Raw genomic sequence first — 5,951 nt, 5'->3', positions numbered from 1 at the left:
TTCGGGGAGGACCTGTGACTGAGGCGAGGCCATCATCTCACCTTCTAGCCCAAGCTGGCGGAGTCAACTGGCCGCCTCGTCCGATGGAAATGTAACACGAGCCATGGGGACCGGCACGTGTGTGATTTTCAACTGTCCAGGAGCCATGGCGCTGAAAGAGTTCAAAGAAGCCAGGGATAGCCCAGCCGGTGTGGCTCAGCGGTGGAGCATCGACCCATGAACCAAGAGGTCACGGTTCAATTCTGGTCAGGGCACACGCCCAGGCTGCAGGCTCAATCCCCAGTAGGGGGCATGCAGGAGGCGGCCGATGGATGTTTCTCTCCCATCGATGTTGCTATCTCTCTATCCCTCTCCCTCCCTCTCTAAAAATCAATAAAAAACATTTTATTTTAAAAAGGGATAAAATGTTCCCCCATCATCATGGATTCTTAAGCACGTTCTCCATGTTTGCAATGTGCTAGCTGGATTTAAAAATGAATTTTCTCGGGAGAGTTGGGTTTTAGATGCCCACAGAAGTATGTACACAAACATACAGTTGCAAAAAACTAATCCCCAAGTAGGAGATGTGCAGGAGGCAACTGATTGATGTTTCTCTCTCATCAATGTTTCTAACTATCTCTCTCCCTTCCTCTCTGTAAAAAATCAATAAAATATATTTTAAAAAAACATTTTATTTTATTTTTAGGTAATGTGCATTTTACTAGTTAGTCCCCCTTGATTTGGACCAGCACATTTCCAGTGCTTGCGAGCACTCTTATAAATGTTCTGGGAAGTAGCACTTGGCCACCCCATGGAGCCAATCCCTCCCTCCCTCTGGCTTTGCTCTGAGCTGTGCTGCCCTGGATGTCTGTGTTGTCTGTGCCCATAGAGGGTGCCCAACTCGGTCGGTCAAGTTCCCCACTCTCAGCAAGCGGCCCTCACAGTGTGTTCTGCCCTGGGGAGCAGGTTGGCAGCGTAGGAACAGCATCTATAAATTTAAATGCATCCCCTCCTGCCCCCAATGCAGCCCATCACCTGCCCCTGCGGCACTCCTCTGCCCCAGGGCCTGTGGTCTCCGTCACACCTGTCTCTCCACCCTGCCCGGCAACCTCCTCGCTTTCCCAAGTATCCTCCTCTGCCCACAGATGTGATATCAAACTTCCCCCAGGCCCACAGGCTTTGGAATCGCTCTGTCTGGATCCTGCTCTTGTGCTGTCTCCCTCGAGTCTGGCACGGGGCAGAGCATTCCTGAGTAAGGGACACCTCCTGTTCCCAAGAACCACCCCACTCCCGCCTCTACCCAGGAACTGCCCCCTCCCAGCCTCTCCATTCCAGTTACTCACACTTATTCTTGTACAGAACAACAATGGTCCACAATCGACCCAGTGTTCACAGAGAGAGGATGGCAAAGGGCCTCTCTGAGTCACCCTCAGGGCTGTTCCAGAAAAGGCTGGCCTCCCCTCCGCTCCTCCACCCCTCCGCCCCTCCGCCCCTCCGCCCCTCCTCAGGAAGTTCGAGTTCAGACCCCATATCCTGGCTCTAGGCAACAGGGCGGGGTCACCATCAGGGCTGAAGGCCAGTGTGATGGAGTCTGATTCCACAGGGCAAGTTCTGACTCCCTGCGACCCTGGCAGCTTAGCTTAACCTGCTCTGTGACCTTGGCTGCTTAACTTAACCTGCTGTGTGACCTTGACAGCTTAGCTTAACTGCTGTGTGACCTTGACAGCTTAGCTTCACCTGCTCTGTGACCTTGACAGCTTAACTTAACCAGATGTGTGACCTTGGCTGCTTAGCTTCACCTGCTGTGTGACCTTGGCAGTTTAGCTTAATCTGCTGTGTGACCTGTTGTACGACCTTGCAGCTTAGCTTCACCCCTCCGACACTACTCAGCAGTGAGAGTGCGAGCTCACTCCCAGGCTTTGTGGGGTCTGAGTGCTGCTGGTGGGGGCCCGGGACAGGAAGGCCATGCTGACGATGGTGCAGATGACGATGACGATGATGACAGTGATGAAGAGAGGTGACTTGCAGATGTGGAATGTCACCAGGTGGCCCAGGGACCTCTGGGAATGCAATCAACGCTTTCTCCCAAATCTGGCCACTCCCCAAGTTCAGGGGACACAGTGGGAACGTGCTGCTCTGGCCTCCCAGGCACTGCCCTGGTCAGGATGAACCCGCCTAAGGGATGTGAAACGGCCAGGCCAGTGGACACCGTGCTCTGGCCAGAAGGCAAGGGGGAAGGGGCCTTCCCCAGAGAAACTGCTGCTCCAGCCCCCAAAGGTCAGGTGTGGGAGAGCCCCATCTGTCCACCCCGCTGTCCACAGTCTCCCCACATCCACTGACGCACCCCAACCACTGGTCCTGCTGGAGTCGCTCGCCGTTCTGGGGACACCATCTCTGGGGCGGTGAGGGCTGAACCTCACCGCAGAAGGTGTTTTTCTTTTTAAATGTATTTTTATTGATTTCAGAGAGGAAGGGAGAGGGAGAGAGAGATAGAAACATCAATGATGCGAGAGAATCATGGATCAGCTGCCTCCTGCACGTCCCACACTGGGGATCGAGCCCGCAACCCGGACATGTGCCCTGACTGGGAATTGAACCCTGACCTCCTGGTTCATAGGTTGACACTCAACCACTGAGCCACGCTGGCTGGGCCAGCATGTGTATTTTGGTGAGGATGGGAGATGCCTCAATCTACCTCGGGGTCCCCTGCTCCTAACAGGAGGCTGAGGATGCTGAGAAAGAAAGAGATGAGGTGCCCTTGGCACAAAGGTGGGCAGGGTACCTTTGTGAGCAGTTCAATCAAAAATGTTTATTGAAGACTGATGTCCACTTCTCATTCTGTCATTCGGACAACTCGGCCACAAGCCCATTGTATGGAAGAGGAACTAAGGCTTAGAGTGAAGCCTCTGCCCCAGGGGCAGCACTTGGGCTGACTGCTGATCCTTCCTGCTCTGATATTGGTGGCAAAATTGAGTTCTAGATTCAATCTCAATGAAGTGACAGAAGAAACAAAGAAAGCCAAAACCTGCTCATAATCACGGGAACTGTCCCCGGAGTCCCTGCGCCATCCCGACACTGGGCTTTGTGCTGTCCTCTCCCGGGACTTCCCTCCCACGCCGGGCAAGCCCACCCAGCCCTTAGGGTTGTCCTTAGGTGTCCCTTCCTCCCCGAAGAAGCCTCTGGAAGCAGCAGCAAATGGAATCATCAGGATTTGGAAACTCTCTCTTTCCCAACATGTAGTAGGGGAGGCGATGGAAGGTCCCTGAGTCCTTGGGCTCCATAGTGGCCCCCTCTGACCCCCCCCCCTCCACACACACACACACACACACTTAAAGGCTGAGACTGCTGGCATCATCCTCCTCCAAGCTGGCATCGTCAACAGGTACTGCCAAAATACCAGCCACTCCTGTTCAGGTTTGAATTTCTTTTTATGTGAGCAAACAAGCCCCTATCCTGTATAATAAAATCCTAATATGCAAATCGACCGAACGGCAGAATGACCGGTCGCTATACACGCACTGACCACCAGGGGGCAGATGCTCAACGCCAGAGCTACCCACGGGTGGTCAGTGCGCTCCCACAGGGGGCGGGCTCACAGCTGGTGAATGCAGAGGCAGTGGCAGGAGCTTCTCCCGTCTCTGTGGCAGCGCTAAGGACCATTTGGAGGATGTCCAACTGCCGGCCCTGAGGGGTCCCAGACTGCAAGAGGGTGCAGGCTGGGCTGAGGGCCCCCCTTCCCCCAAATGTCATGCACCAAGCCTCTAGTCCAGCCATGGGCAAACTACGGCCCATGGGCCGGATCCGGCCCGTTTGAAATGAATAAAACTAAAAAAAGAATAAAGGCCGTACCCTTTTATGTAATGGTGTTTACTTTGAATTTATATTAGTTCACACAAACACTCCATCCATGCTTTTGTTTCGGCCCTCCGGTCCAGTTTAAGAACCCATTGTGGCCCTCGAGTCAAAAAGTTTGCCCACCCCTGCTCTAGTCTATAATAATAAAAGCATAATATGCAAATCGACCATATGGCCGAACAGCAGAATGGCCGTCCAGACGACCACACTATGACACCCACTGGCTACAGGCCAGCCAAGGTGGGTGCAATGCGATTGGTTGGGGGCCCAGCTATTGCCCCATGATTGCCCTGCAAAGGGAGGCCCAGGCCACTGACCGGTGGGCCGTGGCGGGTGGGTGGGGCCTTTCTCTGCAGGGTGATCCTCTTTGGGGCAGTCAGTCAGGGGCTCCCGGACTATGAGAGGGCACAGGCCAGGCTGAGGAACCCCCCCTCCCTCCCAGTGCACAAGTTTCATGCACTGGGCCTCTAGTTGATTATAATACTGTAATTTCTGTTACTTATACACTGAAGAACTAATATATGGCAAGTTGCCAGGCCTTGGAGGCAGCTGGGAAAGGGTCCAGGTAGCCAAGAATTAAGAAGACATGCCCTGGCCGGTGTTTCTCAGTGGTTAGAGTGTCAGCTCTCCCACCAGAGGGTCTTGGGTTTGATCCTTGGTCAAGGCAAGTACTTGGGTTGTGGGTTTGATCCCTGGCCCTGGTCGAGGTGCAGGTGGGAGGCAACCAATCAATGTGTCTCTCTCACATCGATGTTTCTCTCCCCTCCCCCCCCCATCCCTTCCACACTTTCTCTAAGAATCAATGGAAAAAATATCCTCAGGTGAGGACTAACAACAACAACAACAAAAGGCAGAAGCGATGTTTGATGAGGGGAACTGAGACCTGGGTCCAGCCCTGAACCTGACATGCCATTGGCACAGACGCCCAGAGACCATGGTTCTGGTGGAGGGAGCTGGGAGGCTCCGGGTGGAGACCACCAAGTCCGGCCTCGCTGATAAGACTGGCGCTCTCGTCCCCTCGCCGTGGTTTCTGTGTGGAGAAGTGACTCATGGCAGTTACAAAACGCCGAGGCCCATGTATTTACATTCCTGCCCTTTCGCTGCCCTGGCCAGGATTTCCAGCTTGAGGTAGTTCTCCCAAGGGAATGGCTGCTGGGAATGGGGAGCGGCTGGAAGGAAGTGGCGCTTGACTCACGGGGACGAGGCCGCGGAGCACATAGGTGAAGGCCAGGTAGTTGTTTCGGGCCAGGCTTCTGTTCCTTCCTCCTTTCTAGAAGGTTCCAGTTCAATCCGTGGAGAACCCTCCTGCCCTGCCTCACACACACACACACACCAGGAATGTGCTATCTTCTTTAATCTCCAAAAGCTCTTTATTCCTTCATTTTGCAGATAAGAGCAGTAGATATTTACTGCCTGCTCACCATAACCCGGGCTCGTGCTAAGAGCCTCACTTGTATTAGCTAAGAAAATCCTCACAGCCAGCCTGTAGGTGGGTTTTAAAATATTCACTTAACAAACAAGAAAACTGAGCACAGAGAGGTTAAGTGACTTGTCCAAAGTCACACAGACTATAAGTAGAGCCGCCAGGATTTAAATCCAGGCATTCCCACTCCAGAGCTCCAACTGGTGATCATAATAACCCTGTCTCACTGCAGAGGAGGAGGGTGAGGCACAGAGAGGTTCAGTGACTTGCCTGATGCTGCAGAGCCATGATTTGCACTTGAATCAATCCCGCTACAGGTTTTTATCCTTCTTCTTAAAAAGAAAAATCTGCTTGCTTCCAACCCCTCCGGACAGCATCCCCCATCGTCCCTCCCCCCAGTGCAGACCCCCCACTGTGGAGAACGCGCACCAGACCTCAGTGTGAAGGTCAGATTTCAGCCTCATTGCTGCTGTTGACTCCTTCAGTGACCTTGAGCAGGTGAGCGCTCTCCTCGGTAAGCAGAGACCTGGGTTTGCCCCTCCCACCTGAGAGGACTGTTGATCAAAGGCGATTAGGGGTGTGAGCCCCAGCGCGGTGGTCGCCGGCGTTTCTGTTGTTTTCCTAGCGCCCACCGCGGGGTAGCTGCTCCTCCCGACCAGCCTTTGACCTGCAGGGCCCTGTTCTGGGGGCTGGG

Source organism: Myotis davidii, unplaced genomic scaffold (assembly GCF_000327345.1).
Source record: "Myotis davidii unplaced genomic scaffold, ASM32734v1 scaffold765, whole genome shotgun sequence".
In the NCBI taxonomy this organism is placed as follows: Eukaryota; Metazoa; Chordata; class Mammalia; order Chiroptera; family Vespertilionidae; genus Myotis; species Myotis davidii.
This window is presented reverse-complemented; position numbering follows the sequence as displayed.